The 25708-nt window shown below is 41.1% G+C and overlaps 1 protein-coding gene across 1 annotated transcript in view; it reads right to left on the minus strand.

The window, feature by feature from the left end:
• LOC126249028 (uncharacterized) overlaps positions 1-25708 on the minus strand; it is a 1135715-nt gene that overhangs the window by 341682 nt on the left and 768325 nt on the right. The window lies entirely within an intron of this gene.

Raw genomic sequence — 25708 nt, forward strand, 5'->3', positions numbered from 1 at the left:
ATACTACAGCATCATCCGCAAAAAGCCACATGGAACTTCCGACACTATCTACTAGGTCATTTATATATATTGTGAAAAGCAATGCCGGCCGCGGTGGTCTAGCGGTTCTAGGCGCTCAGTCCGGAACCGCGCGACTGCTACGGTCGCAGGTTCGAATCCTCCCTCGGGCATGGATGTGTGTGATGTCATTGGGTTAGTTAGGTTTAAGTAGTTCTAAGTTCTAGGGGACTGATGACCGCAGATGTGAAGTCCCATAGTGCTCAGAGCCATTTGAACCATTTTTTTGAAAAGCAATGGTCCCATAACACCCCCCTGTGACACGCCAGAGGTTACTTTAACGTCTGTAGACGTCTCTCCGTTGATAGCAACATGCTGTGTTCTGTTTGCTAAAAACTCTTCAATCCAGCCACACAGCTGGTCTGATATTCCGTAGGCTCTTACTTTGTTTATCAGGCGACAGTGCGGAACTGTATCGAACGCCTTCCGGAAGTCAAGGAAAATAGCATCTACCTGGGAGCCGGTATCTAATATTTTCTGGGTCTCAAGAACAAATAAAGCGAGTTGGGTCTCACACGATCGCTGTTTCCGGAATCCATGTTGATTCCTACAGAGTAGATTCTGGGTTTCCAAAAACGACATGATGCTCGAGCAAAAAACATGTTCTAAAATTCTACAACAGATCGACGTCAGAGATATAGGTCTATAGTTTTGCGCATCTCCTCGACGACCCTTGTTGAAGACTGGGACTACCTGTGCTCTTTTCCAATCATTTGGAACCTTCCGTTCCTCTAGAGACTTTCGATACACGGCTGTTAGAAGGGGGCAAGTTCTTTCGCGTACTCTGTGTAGAATCGAATTGGTATCCCGTCAGTTCCAGTGGACTTTCCTCTGTTGAGTGATTCCAGTTGCTTTTCTATTCCTCGGACACTTATTTCGATGTCAGCCATTTTTTCGTTTGTGCGAGGATTTAGAGAAGGAACTGCAGTGTTGTCTTCCTCTGTAAAACAGCTTTGGAAAAAGGTGTTTAGTATTTCAGATTTACGCGTGTCATCCTCTGTTTCAATGCCATCATCATCCCGGAGTGTCTGGATATGCTGTTTCGAGCCACTTACTGATTTAACGTAAGACCAGAACTTCCTAGGATTTTCTGTCAACTCGGTACATAGAATTTTACTTTCGAATTCACTGAACGCTTCACGCATAGCCCTCCTTATGCTAACTTTGACATCGTTTAGCTTCTGTTTGTCTGAGAGGTTTTGGCTGCGTTTAAACTTGGAGTGAAGCTCTCTTTGCTTTCGCAGTAGTTTCCTATCATTGCTGTTGAACAAAGGTGGGTTTTTCCCGTCCCTCACAGTTTTACTCGGCACGTACCAGTCTAAAACGCATTTTACGATTGCCTTGAACTTTTTCCATAAACACTCAACATTGTCAGTGTCGGAACAGAAATTTTCGTTTCGATCTGTTAGGTAGCCTGAAATCTGCCTTCTATTACTCTTGCTAAACAGATAAACCTTCCTCCCTTTTTCTATATTCCTATTAACTTCCGTATTCAGGGATGCTGCAACGGCCTTACGATCACTGATTCCCTGTTCTGCACATACAGAGTCGAAAAGTTCGGGTCTGTTTGTTATCAGTAGGTCCAAGATGTTATCTCCACGAGTCGGTTCTCTGTTTAATTGCTCGAGGTAATTTTCGGATAGTGCACTCAGTAAAATGTCACTCGATGCTCTGTCCCTACCACCCGTCCTAAACATCTGAGTGTCCCAATCTGTATCCGGTAAATTGAAATCTCCACCTAAGACTATAACATGCTGAGAAAATTTATGTGAAATGTATTCCAAATTTTCTCTCAGTTGTTCTGCCACTAATGCTGCTAAGTCGGGAAATCGGTAAAAGGAGCCAATTATTAACCTAGCTCGGTTGTTGAATGTAACCTCCACCCATAATAATTCACAGGAACTATCCACTTCTACTTCACTAGTCAGTCCTGTCAACGATGCTGCAGATGGTGAGCTCTGCTTTCATCCCGCTAGCGAGACTGGCAGTCTTCACCAAATCAGAAGCCAGCCTGAAGCCAGAGAGGATTTCCTCCGATCCATAGCGACACACATCATTGGTGCCGACATGAGCGACCACCTGCAGATGGGTGCACCCTGTACCCTTCATGGCATCCGGAAGGACCCTTTCCACATCTGGAATGACTCCCCCGGTATGCACACGGAGTGCACATTGGTTTTCTTCCCCTCTCTTGCTGCCATATCCCTAAGGGGCACCATTACGCGCCTGACGTTGGAGCTCCCAACTACCAGTAAGCCCACCATCTGCGACCGCCCGGATCTTGCAGACTGAGGGGCAACCTCTGGAACAGGACAAGCAGCTATGTCCGGCCGAAGATCAGTATCAGCTGGAGACAGAGCCTGGAACCGGTTCCTCAGACAATCTGGAGAGGCCTTCCGTACAGCCCTCCGGAATGTCTTTCGCCCCCTGTCACACCTCGAGACGACCTCCCACTCTACCACAGGTGAGGGATCAGCCTCAATGTGGGCAGTATCCCGGGCAGCCACAGTCGTAGTCCGATCGGGAGATGCGTGGAACGAGCTGGCCGTCCCCGACAAACCCCCATCCGGACACCCACAGTGATGCCCATTGGCAACAGTCTCAAGCTGTGTGAACGAAGCCAGCACTGCCTGAAGCTGGTAGCGAAGGGATGCCAACTCAGCCTGCATCCGAACACAGCAGTTGCAGTCCCTATCCATGCTAAAAACTGTTGTGCAAAGAACGTCTGAACTAATCTACAGAGAGCACAAACAATTCGACACAAAATTTAAACGGTTATTAAAATACAAGATTATCTAGTAAATGTAGTAATGCTGCTACTTGCGCACTGCTGACACACTGCTCGGCGGCGGAAGGAGACTGCGCGATTTGATGGTTCCTGGCAGAGACGAGGACACAAATCGAAGAATGGAGTTGCAACGGCAACAAGTGTTGACACAGGAAAAGTTCTGTATCTTGAGATTTTTACAAAATATTGTCAAGGATGCACATGTGCTGGCGTGTATAGAGAGAGAGTAGAAGCTCATAAGCCAAACTGTGGAAAACATTATCAGGGAACAAGTGGAGGGATGGAAGTGGCTGCTGCAGTAAATATTTTTCAGCAATCTGAGGAAGAAAGGGGAGTTAGGTACATTCTGTTCTTTGGAGATGGAGACAGCAAGTCTGTCAAAGCAGTAGTGAACAGCAAACCTTACAGTGTGCCCATAACTAAACTAGAGAGTGTAGACCATGTGAAAAATAGAATGGGTGCACGTCTCAGACAGTTGAAAATAAAACTTGGCAACGCAAAGCTATCAGATGGTAAAACAATAAAAGGTCCTGGCGGACTGACTGACAAGGTGAGAGATCAGTTTCAAGATTATTATGGTAAAGCTGTCAGGGACAAGATGGCGAGAGCAGTGTGGGCTACCTACTATCACATGATAACAACCCCGAACATTGTTTGTGCCCTCGTCCTCCTGAGAAATGGTGCAAATATAGAAAATCTGAAGCTGAAGGATCTCTGGCAGATTTTAAGCATAAAAACAGTGTGCCTCAAGCAGTAATGAAGGCTCTGAAGCCTATATTTAGAGATCTGACCAATCTATATCTGTTGAAAAGGTGTTTGCATGGGAAAACACAAAACGTGAACGAATCTTTCAATAATCTTCTCTGGACTCGCATACCAAAAAGTGTATTTGTTGGGATGAAGACCCTACGGTTTGGAAAGAATGACACTGTAATCACATTTAATAATGGATTCAAGTGGCAGACTGCGAGTACTTGAGAAGCTGGGAGTTATTTTGGGGAAGCATACAGTGGAAGGTCTTCACAAAGTGGACATCGGAAGAGTGAAAAAAGCTGAGGTTTCAGCAAAACATGTGACCAAAGAGGCATGGAAAAGAAGAAGGCAGCTGTTACTTGATAGAACTAGTGGTGAAGATTACCTAGAATATGGAGCATGGTGTTTTTAATAACGTGATGTAACAATAAAGGTAATAAATTTCATATGAAAACTTTAAGCGTCCTTTTCTCAGTTTATATATTTTTCACTACAAATGCCTCGTTTTCTCAGAAACTATTCATCCTATTGCACTGAAACATTACAGAGTCCTGCCCAACCAGTAAGCCATGGATCTTCAACGAAGAATATACGTTCAGCTCAGTTATTCATATGTATATTTATGTCAACAAAATGTTTACAAAAATACAGTGATTGAGCAAAAAATTTGTAAATCCTTTTGTTTTGATGCAAAACCTTCCATCGTAGATCAGTAGAAGAAGGAGTCAGTAGTTATTATATGGCAGAAATTTCAAATCCGTATCTACAATAGTCTCTGAGATAATTGGTCATTAACATTGGTGAATTAACGTGGGCGAGACAGGAGCCCGGGTCCCTCCTTAACTCTCACATAGTACTGCAACTTGTTTATAGAAATTCTGACATCCCTTTCTTTTAGTATACTTTATCCTCTCTGCTTGTCTGCACCTATCTTCACTTTTTCTTATCCTCTATAAATAAGGTTTTCTATTTTACGATTCAAAAACCTTCCTTAAAATTTTCTTTGTGTCGTATTCACTATCTCCATTTTCAATTTCGTCCTGTCTTTACAATGTCTGTCTTTATTACTGATGAGTGATGTCTTACCCTTGCCTTGTAGGTAACCACTTTATAGTTGCACCTATTGAGCTTTGAGGATGTGGGGATAAAGAGACAAGATCTGTAGATGAGCTGATCAAGTACTATAATGCTAACATTCTGAAACCAAATGCTGGAAAGACACAAGTTTGTGCATTGCCTCTACGGAATAGGGAAGCTGATAGCAAACTGAACATCACTTGGACAGGAAAACAATTCCACTGCGACACTCGAAAATACCTTGGAGTAAATATGCACCGCTCTCTTACATTCAAAGCATACTGCGAAGTATCTGCATAGGAAAAACATCATCTGTAAATTTACAGTGGCTCGGACATCTGGCCTGTGCAGTTTGTTTACACGCAGTGGAATATTCTGCACCAGTTGCGTAAAATTCTGTACATGCCAAACAGGTTCATAAAATTTTGAACGAGTCTGGACGCACTGTGACATACTGTCTGCGACCATCTCCTGTCAATAAACTTTACCAAATTAAGGGCATTACACCGTATTCGCTGGGAAGCAGCTGCTGCACATGAGCCCCAACAACCAATACTCAGATCAAGGGAGAGCTTCATGCTGACAACTACGGCAATTCCTTCATCTCCTGGAACTCGAGGTTCTTTGCCTGACGCCCACCGAACATTGTCAAAGAATATCTAGCTGGAGGTTTACACCTACCTAATGGGGCATGGAAGCCGCAGAGAAGCCAGAGAACTCAGGTGTTACGATGCAATGTCAACCTTAGGAAATGGGACTTCAGCAGTCGTGATGAAATTTGGAAGTATGGTGAGCGCTGGACCAACAACATCGGCTACCTTCTTTTAGAATGACTAAGCAGCCTATCAGTTGTAAAATGGTAGGTTTATTTAATCCCCTTTACTATAGTTTCAACGTTTATAAAAACAGCTTCTTCAGAAGGAAATAGTGACAACCGAGTTACATGTTTTTTTTTATTTTTTTTTTATTTTTTTTTATTTATTGTTCCGTGGGACCACATTAAGGAGAAGTCTCCATGGTCATGGAACGAGTCAATACATGAAATTATAACACGATTGTAGAAACAGATAAAATGAAATATAAGAAACATATTCGGGCGACAAGTCGTTAGTTTAAATAAAGAAAATCAATAATGTAACACTGGAATTTGCTTAATTTTTTAGCACTTCCAGGAGCTCCTCGACAGAATAGAAGGAGTGAGCCACGAGGAAACTCTTCACTTTAGACTTAAAAGTGTTTGGGCCACTGCTAAGATTTTTGAGTTCTTGTGGTAGCTTATTGAAAATGGATGCAGCAGAATACTGCACTCCTTTCTGCACAAGACTCAAGGAAGTGCATTCCACATGCAGATTTGATTTCTGCCTAGTATTAACTGAGTGAAAGCTGCTAACTCTTGGGAATAGGCTAATATTGCTAACAACAAACGACATTAAAGAGAATACATACTGTGAGGGCAATGTCAAAATTCCCAGACTATTGAATAGGGGGCGACAAGAGGTTTTCGAACTTACACCACACATAGCTCGAACAGCCCGTTTTTGAACCAGAAATACCCTTTTTGAATCAGTAGAATTACCCCAAAAAATAATACCATATGACATAAGCGTATGAAAATATGCGAAGTAGACTACTTTTCGTGTTGAAATGTCACTTATTTCAGATACTGTTCTAATGGTAAATAAAGCGGCATTTAGTTTTTGAACAAGATCCTGAACATGGGCTTTCCACAACAGCTTACTATCTATCCGTACGCCTAGGAACTTGAACTGTTCCGTCTCGCTTATAACATGCCCATTCTGTCTGATTAAAATATTAGTTCTTGTTGAATTGTGAGTTAGAAACTGTAAAAACTGAGTCTTACTGTGATTTAGCATCAAATTATTTTCCACAAGCCACGAACTTATTTCATGAACTACATTATTTGATAATGTTTCAATATTACACACAAGATCCTTCACTATCAAGCTGGTGTCATCAGCAAACAGGAATATTTTTGAATCACCGGTAATACTAGAAGGCATATCATTTATATAAATAAGAAACAGCAGTGGCCCCAGCACCGACCCTTGGGGAACGCCCCATTTAACAGTGCCCCATTGGGACTGAACATCATTACCACTCTCAATATTGCGGAGGATTACCTTCTGCTTTCTGTTCTTAAAGTAGGAGGCGAACCAATTGTAAGCTACTCCCCTTACTCCATAATGTTCCAACTTCTGCAGTAATATTTTGTGGTCAACACAGTCAAAAGCCTTCGTTAAATCAAAGAAAACACCTAACGTTCGCAACTTTTTATTTAATCCGTCCAAAACCTCACAGAGAAAAGAGACTATAGCATTTTCAGTTGTTAAGCCATTTCTAAAACCAAACTGTACATTTGACAGCAAATTATGTGAATTTAAATGCTGCAGTAACCTTGTATATACAACCCTCTCGATAACTTTAGCAAACACCGATGGCATACAAATGGGTCTATAATTGTCAACATTATCCCTGTCTCCCTTTTTATAAAGTGGCTTCACTACCGAATACTTTAATCGGTCAGGAAACCGACCACTCCTAAGGGAAAAGTTACAGATATGGCTAAGTACTGGGCTAACATACATGGAACAATACTTCAGTATTCTGCTAGATACCCCGTCATATCCATGAGAGTTCTTGGTCTTTAGTGATTTAATTATTAACTCAATCTCCCTCCTGTCAGTATCATGGAGGAGCACTTCAGGTAACAGTCTCGGAACACTTTTTTCTAAGAGCGCTATATGATTCCCTGTTGGGACTAGGTTTCTATTTAGTTCACCTGCTATATTCAGAAAGTGATTATTAAATACTGTACATATATGCGACTTATCAGTAACATGGACATCCCCACTACGCACTGATTCTATATTCTCGACCTGTCTCTGCAGACCAGCCACTTCCTTTACGACTGACCATATGGTTTTAATTTTATCCTGAGACTTAGCTATTCTGTCTGCATACCACATACTTTTTGCTTTCCTAATAACTTCAAAATATAACAGGAAGGCATCAGTCAAATATAAAATTTCACCTCCATGGCAATTGAAAAATGCACAACGTGGTTGATGCCATTTAGTATTACCTCATCACTATTCAGCTAGTGCAGTAGTGTATAAAATACATATCTGTTCTATGCTATTTAATCTGTTTTGATACCTATATGTAATGAAAACTGTAGTCAGACACATGATAATTTGTAACCTTTTCTCAGTAGCGACTGGTTGATGTACTTCTATACCTGCCGCTTTTGATGGGTTCTTATTGTTACACAATGGCAGTAGTGTTACATACTTATAGGTATTGGTCAAGTATGGTCTGTGATTAAGTAGTGTTCAGTGATCATTGATGATCAATGATCACTGATGGTCTGTCATCAGTGATGGTCAGTGCTCAATGACAATCAGTAGTCAGTGACAATGAGTGATAAATACTGATCAATGATCAATGAAAATAAGTTTTCAGTGATGACCACCTCTCAGAGGTGGTCCATAATCGAAGTTGTGTCATGATCAAAGGTGGTCCATGAACAAAGTTGGCCTGTGAGCAATTATGGCCAGTGGTCAATGACAGTAAGTGACCAGTGGTGGTCAATGATCATTGATGGTCTGCTTCCGAATAAACCTTTTGGTGGGCGTTTATCACATCATGGAATGTCTGGCAGTCTTTCAGTCTAGTGTTTCATCACAAATCATAAACTTATATGAGAAAATTAAAGTGTTATGCAGCCATCACGTGTTACTGGGTAGAAGCCTGTGTGGAATGGTTACTATTTAAAGAGGGAATGGTGACTACTTAAAGGGGGATGGTGATGGTGGCTACCCAAAGCGGGAATGATGGAAACCTAGGGAAAGTGGTAGCCGCCTAGTGAAATGGTGGCTACCTAGTACAGGAATGCTGAGAACTCAAAAGAGGGAACGGTGCCCACCTGGTAGGGGAATGATGAACAAATGGCGGCAATGGTGGCCACCTACTTGGGAAATAGAGGCTATCCACCCAAAGGGGAAATGGTGGCCGCTTAGGAGAGAGAGAGAGATTGCTTTGTATGAGAGAGATCAGTACAGAGAGAAATGATTAGTTTGAATGACAGTGTTCAAGTAGCATAGAACTTGAAGTATAAAATACAGGGTTTCACATGTTATTTACGAGTGCAGAATTTGACGAATGAAATATGTGTACGTGCCTTTTTACGGATAATGCAATTTCTTTGACACTGGAAACATTTTAATGAGGCGCCAGAGGTATATATAAGTAGGTAAATAACATGTTACTTTGACCTTAGATTCAATTTAATATTAAGTCATAGATAACAGAGAGAGAAAGAGATTACTTTATCACAGGTGTATTTAAGTAGTCCAGTATTTTTCGACCTATGATATACAGAGAGAACACAAAGAATACAGAATTGCCTGACACACAGAGACGCCATTTTTACGTATATAATGAATAGCTTTGATTTTGGAGTCATTTTATTACTGCCCCAGAGGTGTGTATGTGCATAGCTTTGACCTTGGTTTCACTTTAATATTAAGACCGAGCTATATATGTATATGTAAATAACACACAACTTTTACCTTGGCTTCACTTTATTGCTAAGCGAGAGGTATGTGACTTCCACGGAAATAATGGATACATCTTTAACTTTAAAATGAGAGTTACCTATTTTTTTTTTTACTGCACACCTGGCTCATCATTTTAATAATATATTGTGATTTGTTGGAGAGACGACAGGAAGGGGTGCAAAGCAAACAATTAATTTGTACATAATTATTGTATATATATTTTGCTTCCAAGGAAATAATGAGACCTCCAAGTTGTCGATATGTAATTTAATTTTGCTGCATATCTGGGGCATCATTTTAATAAGTCGCGGCAGAGGGCGTCATTTTCACTTCTTGTTTCGATACTACGCTCTGACTGGTAGAATATATGGATGGATAAGAGAAAAAGGAAGTGTATGTTGGAAACAATATCATTTTGACACTACTTTTACTCGTCATTTAACTACTACATATTCACTGGTTGGAAAAAGGAGAGGATGGGGTCTGCTTCCGTTACTTTGGATTATGTGATTGGCTGGGGATAGGGAGTACTCCACTGTGACTGGTTCGAGATAGGAGGAGGGACGTCTTCTTTTCAATTTTCCACCACCGCAATTCGACTGCTTCCCCATCTTCGATTTTTAAATACTGTGTCATGACTGACTGGAGATAAATAGGGGGGCGTGACTAGCCACTAATAAAGATGGTGATGTCACTTGTGACTTGTGTGACACCGATGATGACCTCACTTTACTAGGTCGGAAGAGGGGATGAGCGCAAGTAGATATTGCTCATACAACTTTCAGATCTTGTTTTCAAAAGCGAACACTTTCATTTCAGTGATGCATAAATTTAACAGTACGTAGCAACTGTTTTCATTTACGTACATACAAGTACATTTCAGTAAACATTCTAGATAAGTGAAGATGAACGACACAGCGTTCAAAACCACATTTTGAGAAGACAGTGTAGTCAAAATTCACAACGTAGTTTCAAATAGAGAGCTCAGAAGAGAAGTATATTTAAGCTGGTTTCAGGAAGCCCGCATTCCTCATCCGAGAATACCTTTCAGTATTACAATTATACACTCCCAAATTTTGCCACACATTTATGAAGGGTAAGAAGGAAAGGGAGAGTGCAAGGTCTCATCGACTTCGAAGTCGTCAGAGAGGAAATTTCAGCTCATATTGGACAAGCATGGGGGAAGAACTCTTTGAGTAGCCATCGCGGTACAGACAGAAGCGGCTCATTAAAACCATGAAAAAGTATATCACAGCAGCTGGCGTGTTACTTGCGTTCCGCTTATTAACCACAGTGACACTTCAATCGATCAACCAGGTTACAGTTTCACGATGGGACAACATCGATATAACCAGTGGCCATATCGAAAAAGTAATCCAGAAATTTCCCTTGCGTGACACAGGGACGTCATGAAAAAATTTAGTTTGGGTCCTGTAGAACAGAATTCAGTGCCTTAACCGCTATGCCACATCTGTTTCAATGGGATAGTTGTTTAGTGTGACGTCGATGTCGAGATCATTAGAAACGAACCTTAACCGAATAAAAACACAAAAGTCTCAATCTGTGGCTAAGTGAGATAAATGCCAGGTCTTCTAAAAGAAATAGAGCAGCAACTTTATTGTGAACACGGAGAAATCGGGACATTAGTGAATGTGCTGGTAGTACCTTAGAGCTTCGAGGCTGAAAATGTGCGATTGGGAACAGCTACTGCCGAAAATTCGCCTGAGGCTATAGCTCTCGAATGAACAGCCCCCACCCCACCAGCCCCAACACGACGAGAGATTCTCGGCTGTTGTGAAACCGTTCAACACACGGCAGAAGCTATGCACAGTCGCTACGACTCGTTGCCTATAGATATCGGAAAATGCATGTCGACAGTAGGGCTTTGTTCTTCTGTTGTTGCAAGGTATAACAGAAGAGAAACCTCCCCAACCAATCACCTCACCCTCCTTCATATTGGAGACGAGCCATGTATTCGAAATCTTAAGCTCTGGCTGTAGAGTAAGGTTCACAACCTCAATCACTGTATTAAAAGACAGAGTCAGTGATGGAAATGCTAGAAGCTTATCACGTAATTATTTCTTTTTCCTTCTTATTCCGGAATGTGCGCACTACCTTCCCTAATCAGTTGTGAGCGTCACTAAATTATCTTTAGAGGAATTATTCCATTCCATAATTTGTGCTTTTCTTTGTGGACTGATAAAATAAAAACTACCAACTGGTTATTCGCTATGCCATGGAGAGAAATGGCACGTTGGATCCACAGTCGGGTGGACTGTCCTTCAAATTTCCCTCCGGTTTTCCACATTAAGAATTTTTGTGGTTTCCTTAAACTGCTGAATGCAAATACTGGAATGGTTTCTTTGAAATCGACGAAGTCTATTTCCCACTTTATCTTCTCAAAAATTGAGTCGGTGACCCACACCATACTGTCTCGTCATCGACAGGACGCCAAATGCTAACTTTCCTTCTTTCCTTTTTTTCTATATACGTTTATTTCAGAGAGGAAACATCATAGTGCATAAAACTTATGCCTAAGCTTCTCAAGTCATTTTCATTTCGCAGCACTTATTTCCTTTCCTTTTACTTTCAGATTTGCAGGGTGTGCCATACCTCCACTTAGTGTGCAAGGTTTTGGAGATGAAACAACATGATACATGGGACATGACATATTTTCTGAGAGTGAGTCTATCCTTCACGCGTCTTCTTTCATTCTTGCATACTTTGGAACATTTTCCTGTAAACTGTTAGAGCACCTTCATTTGACCTGTTCAGGTCATCTTTCGACGAATTCAGTCAAGATATTAACTCTGTAAATCTCGACTCATTTTACAAACGATCCCAGTGACTAGTCGTGGAACACTGATTTAGTCGCTCAACATATTTGTGTAAAATGAGCTCATAGCCTCTAAAGAGTTTTCTCTAATATGCTTTCTGTGTAAGAGTCTCCTCATGAATCCTGATGTTTTATCAATCTAAGGCTACGTTTCCTGTATTCAGACAGCAGTTTTTCGTTCAGGTAGAGAGTTTCCAAATATTTTTCCACAGATCTATCACCCACCTTCACACATATGTTGTCATACAACATTATAAAGATGTGAAAACTGCTACAGTGAATGTTATTTGGGAGTTAATGATATAGAATCTCCGCGAAAAGCCTTGCGACTTCTTCAGTTTTAAATTTTAATTACTACACGAGTAAATACATATTTGAGTACTTCAAAAACTTTAGCAGTATTTAACTCATAGATTTCGATCCACACTTCTGTTTGCCTTTTATGTTTAGTGGGTTAATAAAATGTGTTTAGTACACGTAACGTAATGGTTTGAATTACATAAATATCACGGAAATCTGGCGTAAAAGCTATTTGTTTTGTAGAATTCTTGAACTGTATCATTTTGTCATCCTTAACGTAGTAGTTGACATTTCATTGTTGTTGCTGCTGTAATGGTGCTGATAGCAAAGCAGGTTGGTAGCCACAGACCATAAAGCCTTGTAAAAACCTGCCTACTGGTGATTCGAAATTTTGTGCTGGATTTTGAAATGTTTCGGTTATACATGGTTAATCGTTCTCCCGAAGCAATACAGCTCAGATATTGTGGATACTATTGTGATAGAATTGTGTTTACTTCAAATACGCCGACGATGTATCATGCTCCTTCTCATTCTTACGTAAGGCCGGCTATAGAACTAAGCCCATGCGGAATGAATATGCATATTCAAGCTGACAGTGAGAAAAGTAGAGAATTATTTTCGCCGTCAGCAATCATGTTTGCGAGAGCTGCTTGCAGTTCCATTGGAGAGAAGGTAGTGTGATTCTTGTTTAAGATATGTTATTAAGTAGAAACTCATGAGATATGTCTACAGCAGAACAGAAGAACTGTCAATTAGATGGTAGCTTCAAAAGAAACGTATGGAGAACGACTGTTATGAGATGTACTGATTTTACGAGAGTAAGAGAGCCAAATATTAGTTCTGGACTACTGCGTGTAATTTTGAAAGACGAAAGTATAACGTCGTACCATTGTCACATGGGATGAAGTGTTCTATTATTAGCGGTGCCAACAGACAGTCTGTAACTTTCTCACGATAACGCTAGGCCAGATTCTAGGAATTGACAGTCAAGGGTTAAGTAATGTACCTTATTTGTTTCGTTGTTTTGTTTATACAAATGTTACAGTTGAATAATGCAGCATACCTTACCAAGTATAACAAGGCGTATACGTACATAACGAAATATTTGACCAATCGAAGAACATTGATTGAGTAATACAGTGCAGCAGGTAGCACATTTAGCTCGTATTCAGTAGGAGAGAAGTTAAAATCTACTTCACGACATACTGCAAAAGCTTCATTGTGAATTCGCATAATCACTCAAGATAGATTCCTGTGTTAAGGCCACGACTGGTTTCCATGCCAGTGAGTGTGCTTTTGGGCTGTCGCTTTGTCTCAAATCACTGTACGTCAACCAGATGGTATACAGAAAGATTTTTCTCCTTTATAGAAATTTCGGTATAACGAACATTGTTTAATAAATATTTTTGTGTTAGAAGGTTTCTCCAGCTATCATACCCTATAGCGAATTTTATAACTTGAAATTATTTTCTTTTCTTTAGTAAGAAAATCCGAGTAGTTATCATTAAACTACACACAAAATCATGCTGAAATTTTGGACAGTTATAAACCAGTTGAACCGAATTATTGACGCACAAAATATTATCAACGAAAGCAAGTGAGATTGGTACTTTCTGTTGTTTGATTGTGATGATGCGTAGTGGGACTGAAACTAATCTGTCGTTTTGAGTAAGAAATTGAGATTAGTTCTTTTATAATGTTTAGCTGAAATGTAACGAAACTAACTCCACTCAGATTCGGAATCCTATAAATCTTTTTGAAAGGCAGTATAAATAGCTGAACAGAGATGTGAGAAGGTAATTCGTGCTGTCCATAAAAGATGAATTTGCTCTCTAGAACCTTAAATATTTATCGTGAGATGATAATCGTAACCATTTGGACTGCATTTCTTCCATTCGCCATTTCCCCTGCTTGCCAGATCATTTCTCAGAGACGCGATAAACTAGACGTTTCGCTAGATTTCTGGAACACGTCCAGGTCACTTGTCACAGCGTTTTTCCGCAGCCCTCATCACTCACTTGATATATGCTATGCCATCTTCCTGTCGTATTGCTGACAATCAGTCTCTTCCAATAGCCACTCACTGACTGGCTTTGTAAAGCGAGTAGAACGATATCAGTCGCTTCATTTCACGGTACGAAACGCTCCGTTCTCTGTAATATACCGAAAGCTCCTGGCCCTGCCTTTTCTGATGTAAAATTTGACTACTATTAGGTACGAGGGTAATTCTGGTATATGGAAACATACAGATATGACGCAGACTGCTCTAGTACAATATTAGTCACAGATTTTGCCATCCGGAAGAGAACTGAAAAGATCGGTACACAAAATAGGATACAATGAACTAAAAATTTCCGCCCATGTCAACTAATTATGAATATCATGTCTGACCTGAGTTGCATCTGTAATGATAACTCTTAATTATTTACTTAGTCTCGACTGATGACTAATTAGGATATGTTAAATGTGACAGCGATACTTGGTTATACCTATATTTCTTGAAACAAGTATTACTGTTTCAGTGCGGCTGGCTGCAACTGGTTTCTGTGCTGAACGTCAAGAAAGGAAGTTATTCACAATCTTGCAATGTGCAAGATGTTTTACACACCTAAAACATCTATGTCAACATCTACATTTATACTCTACAAGTCACTGTGTAGAGGGGAGCAGAGCGTAATTCTCATTGGGCCATGTATTAAGCTTTCTTTTCGTTTCATTCGCCTATGGAGTCGTGGAAGAATGATTGTTAAAGCGTCTCTGTGCTAGTTTCAGCTACTTTAATTTTCTCTTCTCGGTCCATACGGGAATGCTACGCATGGGTTGTAGTATACACCTAGAGTGCTCTTACTTAGTACTGGTTCTTGAAATACTGTAGGTAGGTATTTGCTGGACATATGGCTTAGATATTAAAGAGCCTACCACTTCGAATAATTCACACTGCACGAATGTTGCGTAATCAATGTACCTGCCAGCAGTCTCCTATGTGGTTAGAATTTTCCAAATATTCGACCATTACATAAAAATCAGCCATCTCCACAACCTAAGATTGAGCTTGTGAAATTATTCAGTGTTATAGAAACTACAAACTGTTACAAACAGGTATTTATATGCATTGACTGATTCAGATTGTGAATAAGTGATACCATAGTCACAGCCTGTAGTGCAATATTTGAATCAAGTAAATGATACAGAGTACGCGAAGGAACTTGCCCCCCTTCTTGCAGCGGTGTACCGTAGGTCTCTATAAGAGCGTAGCGTTCAAAAGGATTGGAAAAGGGCACAGGTTATCCCCGTTTTCAAGAAGGGACGTCGAAAAGATGTGGAGAACTATAGACCTATATCTCTAACGTCGATCAGTTGTAGAATTTTGGAACGCGTATCATGTTCGAATATAATGACTTTTCAGGAGACTAGAAATCTAGTCTGTAGGAATCAGCATGGGTTTCGAAAAAGACGGTCGTGTGAAACCCAGCTCGCGCTATTAGTCCACGAGACTCAGAGGGCCATAGACATGGGTTCACAGGTAGATTCCGTGTTTCTTGACTTCCGCAAGGCGTTCGATACAGTTCCCCACAGTCGTTTAATGAACAAAGTAAGAGCATATGGACTATCAGACCAATTGTGTGATTGGGTTGAAGAGTTCCTAGATAACAGAACGCAGAATGTCATTCTCAATGGAGAGAAGTCTTCCGAAGTAAGAGTGATTTCAGGTATGCCGCAGGGGAGTATCGTAGGACCGTTGCTATTCACAATATACATAAATGACCTTTTGGATGACATCGGAAGTTCACTGAGGCTTTTTGCGGATGATGCTGTGGTATATCGAGAGGTTCTAACAATGGAAAATTGTACTGAAATGCTGGAGGATCTGCAGCGAATTGACGCATGGTGCAGGGAATGGCAATTGAATCTCAATGTAGGCAAGTGTAATGTGCTGTGAATACATAGAAAGAAAGATCTCTTATCATTTAGCTACAATATATCAGGTCAGCAAATGGAAGCAGTTAATGCCATAAATTATCTGCGAGCATGCATTACGAATGACTTAAAATGGAATGATCATATAAAGTTGATCGTCGGTAAAGCAGATGCCAGACTGAGATTCATTGGAAGAATGCTAAGGAAATGCAGTCCGAAAACAAAGGAAGCAGGTTACAGTTGGCTTGTTTGCCCGCTGCTTGAATACTGGTCAGCAGTGTGGGATCCGTACCAGATAGGGTTGATAGAAGAGATAGAGAAGATCCAACGGAGAGCAGCGTGCTTCGTTACAGGATCATTTAGTAATCGCGAAAGCGTTACGGAGATGATAGATAAACTCCAGTGGAAGACTCCGCAGGAGAGACGCTCAGTAGCTCGGTACGGGCTTTTGTTGAAATTTCGAGAAGATACCTTCACCGAAGAGTCAAGAAGTATATTGCTCCCTCCTACGTATATCTCGCGAAGAGACCAGGAGGTTAAATCAGAGAGATTAGAGCCCACACAGAGGCATACCGACAATCCTTCATTCCACGAACAATACGAGACTGGAATAGAAGGGAGAACCGATAGAGGTACTCAAGGTACCCTCCGCCACACACCGTCAGGTGGCTTGCGGAGTATGGATGTAGATGTAGATATTTTCATTACTTTGATACCGAGATGTAACTGAGCAGCCTCTGTAACTTGTAAGCTCCATTTCACTGCACACGTTTCTGTTGGTCATAGTATATGCACAATATATGAGAAGTTGGGACTGTTAGTGTTTGCCCGTGTGTTGATAATTCAGCAAGGGACTGGTTAACAGCATTGCTGGTTCTAAGGACAATTCCAAAAACTTTGTGAGTGCACAAGTGGTGGTTTATGGACTTGCTATATTGTCCGCAAGACTCTTCGATGGTGATTGTGCACCTGCACAGTTGCAACAGATGGCTGCTGGCCGTCTCTACAAGGACTACAGTGGGTCTGCATCTTTGATGGTCCACCAATACCATTATCTCTAGAAGGACTATAGTGGGTCTGCATCTTTGATGGCCCACCAATACCGTAATCTCTACAAGGACTACAGTGGGTCTACTTTGTGATGACCTACCTACCAATATCCTTCAAAACTTCGACTGACTCAGCGGTGGGTTTGCTCTGTTGTGGCCCATTACCTGTCTGCATGTCAAGAGTCAGCACTGTCTTTCCGTTGGAAGGACAACGCTACTTCTTCAAGACTGCATGGAAATCCACTACTTCCGTGTGCCTTCTCTTTTACTGCTCAGACTTTGAGAAAAAAAAACACTGCAATTTTATTGTGATGAATGATCAGGACTGTCTTTATGGACTGTGAGAAAATTTTAGCTTTTGACCAACATTGTATCAATAAGTGTGTGCATTTGATTTCTTTGTTATTGTAATTATGAAAAATTTTATCAAATCATTATTGGCCACTGCCCAAAACAATTTGTAAAATTTTTTGTGGGGAGCATGGGGGCTATGGAAGTAGGCTGTTTATGTTTTCTTATTGGCAACGTTACGTAGCGCTCTGTATGAAAAGCACTGGCTGTGCTGTGTGCAGTCAGTGGCTAGTTTGCATTGTTGTCTGCCATTGTAGTGTTGGGCAGCTGGATACGAACAGCGCGTAGCGTTGCGCAGTTGGTGGTGAGCCGCCAGCAGTGGTGGATGTGGGGAGAGAAATGGCGGAATCTTGAAATTTGTAAGACTGGATGTCATGAACTGCTATATATAATGACTTTGATGACTAATAAGGTAAATACATTTTTTGTTCTCTATTAAAATCTTTCATTTGCTAACTATGCCTATCAGTAGTTAGTGCCTTCCGTAGCTTGAATCTTTTATTTAGCTGGCAGTAGTGGCGCTCGCTGTTTTGCAGTAGTTCGAGTAACGAAGATTTTTGGTGAGGTAAGTGATTTGTGAAAGGTATAGGTTAATGTTAGTCAGGGCCATTCTTTTGTAGGGATTTTTGAAAGTCAGATTGCGTTGCGCTAAAAATATAGTGTGTCAGTTTAAGCACAGTCATGTACGTTTCACCTCTTTTATAGAGTTCCTAAATGTTGATAACTCCATCATCTGCTGAAAGTGTGGGAGCAGAATTAGTATTATTTGACAGGCTACTGATATACAACACCAACAGCCAGGATCTCCACAAACTTCCCTAGGGTACAAATGAAGCCATTTCTACACTTATAGATGACTATCCATCCAAGGTAATTTGCTGTTCGGCCCTATTTAGAAATCTTCAGTCCACGCATAAGCTTCGTTTGACAGACCATATGATTGTAGTTTTGTTAACAAGCGTCGGTATGATACGGAATCAAATTCTTTTTGGGAGTCAGTGGCTGGGATAATCCTGAAAAATATCGGTCGTCTAACTTTACCTTTGAATTTCCTTGGCCAAACAAAAACTTCAGCAGATGCAGAAGAGAGCCACTGCAACCGTGGCCAAAACGTTGGTTTGATCAGTGTCCACTATTTACAACAGGAGACGCTAACATACGCTTGAAACTTTCATATTAACTTGCTGTGATCGTGGGAGCCTATACAGCTATAAAAATTCATGGATGAACTTTATTTGTCATGTTATTTTTCTGTATTTGTGTAGCATAGATAGTGAAAACCAGAAAAGATTGCAAAATACGCACTCCTCTCTCGCTCACGTAATATTAATTCAGTACTGTTATACATTTTACTCTCATTAGTATGAACCATGGACCTTGCCGTTGGTGGGGAGGCTTGCGTGCCTCAGTGATACAGATGGCCGTACCGTAGGTGCAACCACAACGGAGGGGTATCTGTTGAGAGGCCAGACAAACGTGTGCTTCCTGAAGAGGGGCAGCAGCCTTTTCAGTAGTTGCAGGGGCAACAGTCTGGATGATTGACTGATCTGGCCTTGTAACATTAACCAAAACGGCCTTGCTGTGCTGGTACTGCGAACGGCTGAAAGCAAGGGGAAACTACAGCCGAAATTTTTCCCGAGGACATGCGGCTTTACTGTATGATTAAATGATGATGGCGTCCTCTTGGGTAAAATATTCCGGAGGTAAAATAGTCCACTATTCGGATCTCCGGGCGGGGACTACTCAAGAGGACGTCGTTATCAGGAGAAAGAAAACTGGCATTCTACGGATCGGAGCGTGGAATGTCAGATCCCTTAATCGGGCAGGTAGGTTAGAAAATTTAAAAAGGGAAAAGGATAGGTTAAAGTTAGATATAGTGGGAATTAGTGAAGTTCGGTGGCAGGAGGAACAAGACTTTTGGTCAGGTGATTACAGGGTTATAAATACAAAATCAAATAGGGGTAATGCAGGAGTAGGTTTAATAATGAATAAAAAAATAGGAGTGCGGGTTAGCTACTACAAACAGTATAGTGAACGCATTATTGTGGCCAAGATAGACACAAAGCCCATGCCTACTACAGTAGTACAAGTTTATATGACAACTAGCTCTGCAGATGATGAAGAAATTGATGAAATGTATGACGAGATAAAAGAAATTATTCAGGTAGTGAAGGGAGACGAAAATTTAATAGTCATGGGTGACTGGAATTCGTCAGTAGGAAAAGGGAGAGAAGGAAACATAGTAGGTGAATATGGATTGGGGGGAAGAAATGAGAGAGGAAGCCGCCTTGTAGAATTTTGCACAGAGCATAACTTAATCATAGCTAACACTTGGTTCAAGAATCATAAAAGAAGGTTGTATACCTGGAAGTATCCTGGAGATACTAATAGGTATCAGATAGATTATATAATGGTAAGACAGAGATTTAGGAACCAGGTTTTAAATTGTAAGACATTTCCAGGGGCAGATGTGGATTCTGACCACAATCTATTGGTTATGAACTGCAGATTGAAACTGAAGAAACTCCAAAAAGGTGGGAATTTAAGGAGATGGGACCTGGATAAACTGAAAGAACCAGAGGTTGTAGAGAGTTTCAGGGAGAGCATAAGGGAACAATTGACAGGAATGGGAGAAAGAAATAAAGTAGAAGAAGAATGGGTAGCTCTGAGGGATGCAGTAGTGAAGGCAGCAGAGGATCAAGTAGGTAAGAAGACGAGGGCTAAATCCTTGGGTAACAGAAGAAATATTGAATTTAATTGATGAAAGGAGAAAATATAAAAATGCAGTAAATGAAGCAGGCAAAAGGGAATACAAACGTCTCAAAAATGAGACCGACAGAAAGTGCAAAATGGCTAAGCAGGGATGGCTAGAGGACAAATGTAAGGATGTAGAGGCTTGTCTCACTAGGTGTAAGATAGATACTGCCTACAGGAAAATTAAAGAGACCTTTGGAGAGAAGAAAACCACTTGTATGAATATCAAGAGCTCAGATGGCAACCCAGTTCTAAGCAAAGAAGGGAAGGCAGAAAGGTGGAAGGAGTATATAGAGGGTTTATACAAGGGCGATGTACTTGAGGACAATATTATGGAAATGGAAGAGGATGTAGATGAAGATGAAATGGGAGATAAGATACTGCGTGAAGAGTTTGACAGAGCACTGAAAGACCTGAGTCGAAACAAGGCCCCGGGAGTAGACAACATTCCATTAGAACTACTGATGGCCTTGGGAGAGCCAGTCATGACAAAACTCTTCCATCTGGTGAGCAAGATGTATGAGACAGGCGAAATACCCACAGACTTCAAGAAGAATATAATAATTCCAATACCAAAGAAAGCAGGTGTTGACAGATGTGAAAATTACCGAACTATCAGTTTAATAAGTCACAGCTGCAAAATACTAACGCGAATTCTTTACAGACGGATGGAAAAACTGGTAGAAGCGGACCTCGGGGAAGATCAGTTTGGATTCCGTAGATATGTTGGAACACGTGAGGCAATACTAACCTTACGACTTATCTTAGAAGAAAGATTAAGAAAAGGCAAACCTACGTTTCTAGCATTTGTAGACTTAGAGAAAGCTTTTGACAACGTTAACTGGAATACCCTCTTTCAAATTCTGAAGGTGGCAGGGGTAAAATACAGGGAGCGAAAGGCTATTTACAATTTGTACAGAAACCAGATGGCAGTTATAAGAGTCGAGGGGCATGAAAGGGAAGCAGCGGTTGGGAAAGGAGTGAGACAGGGTTGTAGCCTCTCCCCGATGTTATTCAATCTGTATATTGAGCAAGCAGTAAAGGAAACAAAAGAAAAATTCGGATTAGGTATTAAAATTCATGGAGAAGAAGTAAAAACTTTGACGTTCGCCGATGACATTGTAATTCTGTCAGAGACAGCAAAGGACTTGGAAGAGCAGTTGAACGGAATGGACGGTGTCTTGAAAGGAGGATATAAGATGAACATCAACAAAAGCAAAACGAGGATAATGGAATGTAGTCAAATTAAATCGGGTGATGCTGAGGGGATTAGATTAGGAAATGAGACACTTAAAGTAGTAAAGGAGTTTTGCTATTTAGGGAGTAAAATAACCGATGATGGTCGAAGTAGAGAGGATATAAAATGTAGACTGGCAATGGCAAGGAAAGCGTTTCTCAAGAAGAGAAATTTGTTAACATCGAGTATAGATTTAAGTGTCAGGAAGTCGTTTCTGAAAGTATTTGTATGGAGTGTAGCCATGTATGGAAGTGAAACATGGACGATAACCAGTTTGGACAAGAAGAGAATAGAAGCTTTCGAAATGTGGTGCTACAGAAGAATGCTGAAGATAAGGTGGGTAGATCACGTTACTAATGAGGAGGTATTGAATAGAATTGGGGAGAAGAGAAGTTTGTGGCACAACTTGACTAGAAGAAGGTATCGGTTGGTAGGACATGTTTTGAGGCATCAAGGAATCACAAATTTAGCCTTGGAGGGCAGCGTGGAGGGTAAAAATCGTAGAGGGAGACCAAGAGATCAATACACTAAGCAGATTCAGAAGGATGTAGGTTGCAGTAGGTACTGGGAGATGAAGAAGCTTGCACAGGATAGGGTAGCATGGAGAGCTGCATCAAACCAGTCTCAGGACTGAAGACCACAACAACACAACAGTATGAGTGGAGGACTAGTGATATAGAAAAAGGAAGACACCAGAGAAATGGTAGCACATGACGAAATATCTGTTCTCACATAATATAGGTGGTAAACTGTATACAAGTTGTTGTAAGCAGTATTCCGTATTTTAAGAGATGTGGACCAATATAAGATAAAATTTCCAGTAAACATAGACTTTAAAAAAACATACCTTAAAAGCTATGCGCACTGGTTCAACTTCGCTAGTGTGAAACACATCTCTTCTAGTGCAAGTTCTTTGCTATGACAACGCCCTTCAGAATGCAGTAGACAAACGACGACTCAGTCCTGTGTTATTGTTCGTGGCTGCAGCATGCAGTAATCAGTTGTTAAAGTGGTTACTGTAAACCAGAAGCGATCAAGGTTTCGGCCTGCGGTCCATGTCCGGGCTCGAATGTCAAAGCACAGCCTTGCTGACACATTTCACCGACCGTAATGCCACGCTGTCTGAGCGCAAGGAGGGGGAGGAGGGAAAAACTGCGAACGTGTCTCATTTAAATGGCAATGCAGTTGCACTGCATACGACTTGGTTTTATGTTTCACATACATCAACAACGTAGGTCACAAGCTGAACACATTTTCAGTACAATGTAATTATTTTTGGCACGCCGAAGGCATAATATAATTCTTATCGCCGCGCGGGGTAGCCGCCCAATCTTAGGCGCATTGTCACACTTCGCTCGGCTCTCCCCCTCGGAGGTTCGAATACTCGCTCGGGCATGGGTTTGTGTTGTCTTTAGCGTAAGTTAGCTTAAGTTAGATTAAGCAGTGTGTAGGCTTAGGGACCGATGACCTCAGCAGTTTGGTATCATAGAACGTACCAAAATTTTCCTAATTTCTAATTCTTATCTGGTGCAACCTGCCGGCGTACGGACAGATGCAGACAATTTCACAGAAATTCTCTCTCAAGTTGCCAAGTAATAGTGACTTATTAGTTTCATAAACAAAAAGGTCTTTCACACAAATATATCGATCTAAATATTATAGCACTTTCGCAACCTCATTATGGACACTCCATCTCAGGAAACCAGTGTTCACATCCTGGACAGTTTTAACGTACATGGCTTTTTTATTAAAACGGGAATTACCCTGTAAGTGAATGAGTTACCTCTGCAAGTGAACAGGAGCGCTTTCAACTGAAACAGCAGACGGTCATGAAAACAGCTCTCAAATATGTGTAACATTGACAGTGTCCTGAAAACGTTTAGGAAACTATCCTTGTAAAAAGTCTGCGTTTTCTTTAATTGCAGTGAGCTTATGGAACTGGACTATCTTTGTCAGAATGTGCCCCTGCTAGAATGCTATTTTATTTTTAAATGCATCGCCATCAAGTCAGAAAGAAGTTATCTTGGAGTGTCTTATTGTTGGCAGTGTTTAGTTAAGTTCACTTAAAACACGAAGTCTACACTCCATTCCGAATGTTCTAATTTTCGTTCTTGATTTCCTTTTTCCTTAATAAATGCAACAGTAGCGAGTTTTAAATCAAAAAAATTCTCCAAGCCTAGCCCTTTACTTAACCTACATACTTTGTAATAAAATCTCAGTTCCTCATCCCCTTTGTTAAGTTCCATTGAAAATCATTGCAGCTAACAAGGGAATAATGCCTGAAACTTCGCACATTCTACTATTCGTACTACCAATTTCTTGAAGTGCTCCAGGCCTTGAATATTTAGCACAGAGTACAGAAAAATGAATCCTGTCTGTAGATCGTTCTAATGTTTTGCTCTTTTATTGTGAGCTAAATCTTTAAATTCTTTTAGCACGGTGCAGTAACGTCCTTCCATAGCAAATATGCAGTACCCGTCACTTACGCGAACTGAGAATTCTCACCCCTCGCTTCTGTCATTCCTATTCATTTTAAAGGATTGCGACGATAGATCGCTAGACTTCCCCTTTCTGTACAAAACGGCCACTACACATGTGAACGTCCTTCAAACCACGAAGAAATAGCGGAAGTTAAACAGCGCTGACAGCACGATTCTGCCAAACTGAAGAGAGTTGTGCTGACGTAAAATGCCGCCCCGCAGTGCTCAGTGAAATCGCGCGCTGTTCCTGTTACTTCCGAGAATGAACGAGCAAAGCCGAGTGACAGGTCGGGCCGCGGCCCGTTAGTGACGCCTGGCACTCCGTTTCACCTGCTGTATACCATATCCACGACTTTGGACAAGTGCGCCGATTACATTAGTTATAATGGAACCATTTTAAGTTTTGGTAAGTTTGTGACACGCTTTTACATCATAGTTTCATCTTTGGACTTACCAGTTTAATGGAAGCTTATTATTCCACACGAAAAACAGTAGACATGGTCTCCGGTTATGTCCTGGCAAATGAAGCAACTGTCGTGTCCCATTATAAGGTCGGCTGTTCCACAGTAACAGAATAACGTTTCCTCATTTGTATACCCATTTGTTTACTGCCTGCTGCAGGTCGTTTGTAACGGCGAAGAGCAAGCAGCAGATGTACTATAGTGAATATGAGCAAGTGTCCATAGGTATTAAGTTATGCCTTTGGTGTCCTTATTTATCACTAACTTTTTCTTGTCTTGGTCCTCCTCCGAAAATTTTGGATACTTCTTTAAGAGCCTGTATAATCATAGGGTCATAGACGTACTGGTAGATCTCTTCAACAAACATTTTCATGTTAAATATAATTTTGAAATGATAATTAAATAGACACCCTAGCTGCATACAGGCGTTGATGTACTTCATTGGGGACATGTTGAAAATGTGTGCCCCGACCGGGACTCGAACCCGGGATCTCCTGCTTACATGGCAGACGCTCTATCCATCTTTTTTTTTTTTTTTTTTTTTTTTTAAATTCTCATTTTGTTCACTTTTGTTCGTTGCATCTGCTCGGGGCGGACATCGTATGACATCCGTTTAAGTTCGTTGTTGATCGATTAGCTCAGTTTTTTTATTACAGAGGGCTGCTAACCCTCTGACCGAACACGCTGAGCCACCGTGCCGGCTTTTTAAAATGGTTCAAATGGCTCTGAGCACTATGGGACTCAACTGCTGAGGTCATTAGTCCCCTAGAACTTAGAACTAGTTAAACCTAACTAACCTAAGGACATCACAAACATCCATGCCCGAGGCAGGATTCGAACCTGCGACCGTAGCGGTCTTGCGGTTCCAGACTGCAGCGCCTTTAACCGCACGGCTACTTCGGCCGGCATGCAGCTAGGGTGTCTATTTAATTATCATTTCATTTCTAGCAAAGCTGCATGGTCATCCACGGTAACTGTTCTTTCGGGAACAGATACCACCGTCATATATAGTTAAAATATGGCTTCCCGGCCATTGACCTTCTTGTGCGAACGCACACGCTATGCCC

The sequence above is a fragment of the Schistocerca nitens genome, chromosome 3 (assembly GCF_023898315.1).
Source record: "Schistocerca nitens isolate TAMUIC-IGC-003100 chromosome 3, iqSchNite1.1, whole genome shotgun sequence".
Lineage (NCBI taxonomy): Eukaryota > Metazoa > Arthropoda > Insecta > Orthoptera > Acrididae > Schistocerca > Schistocerca nitens.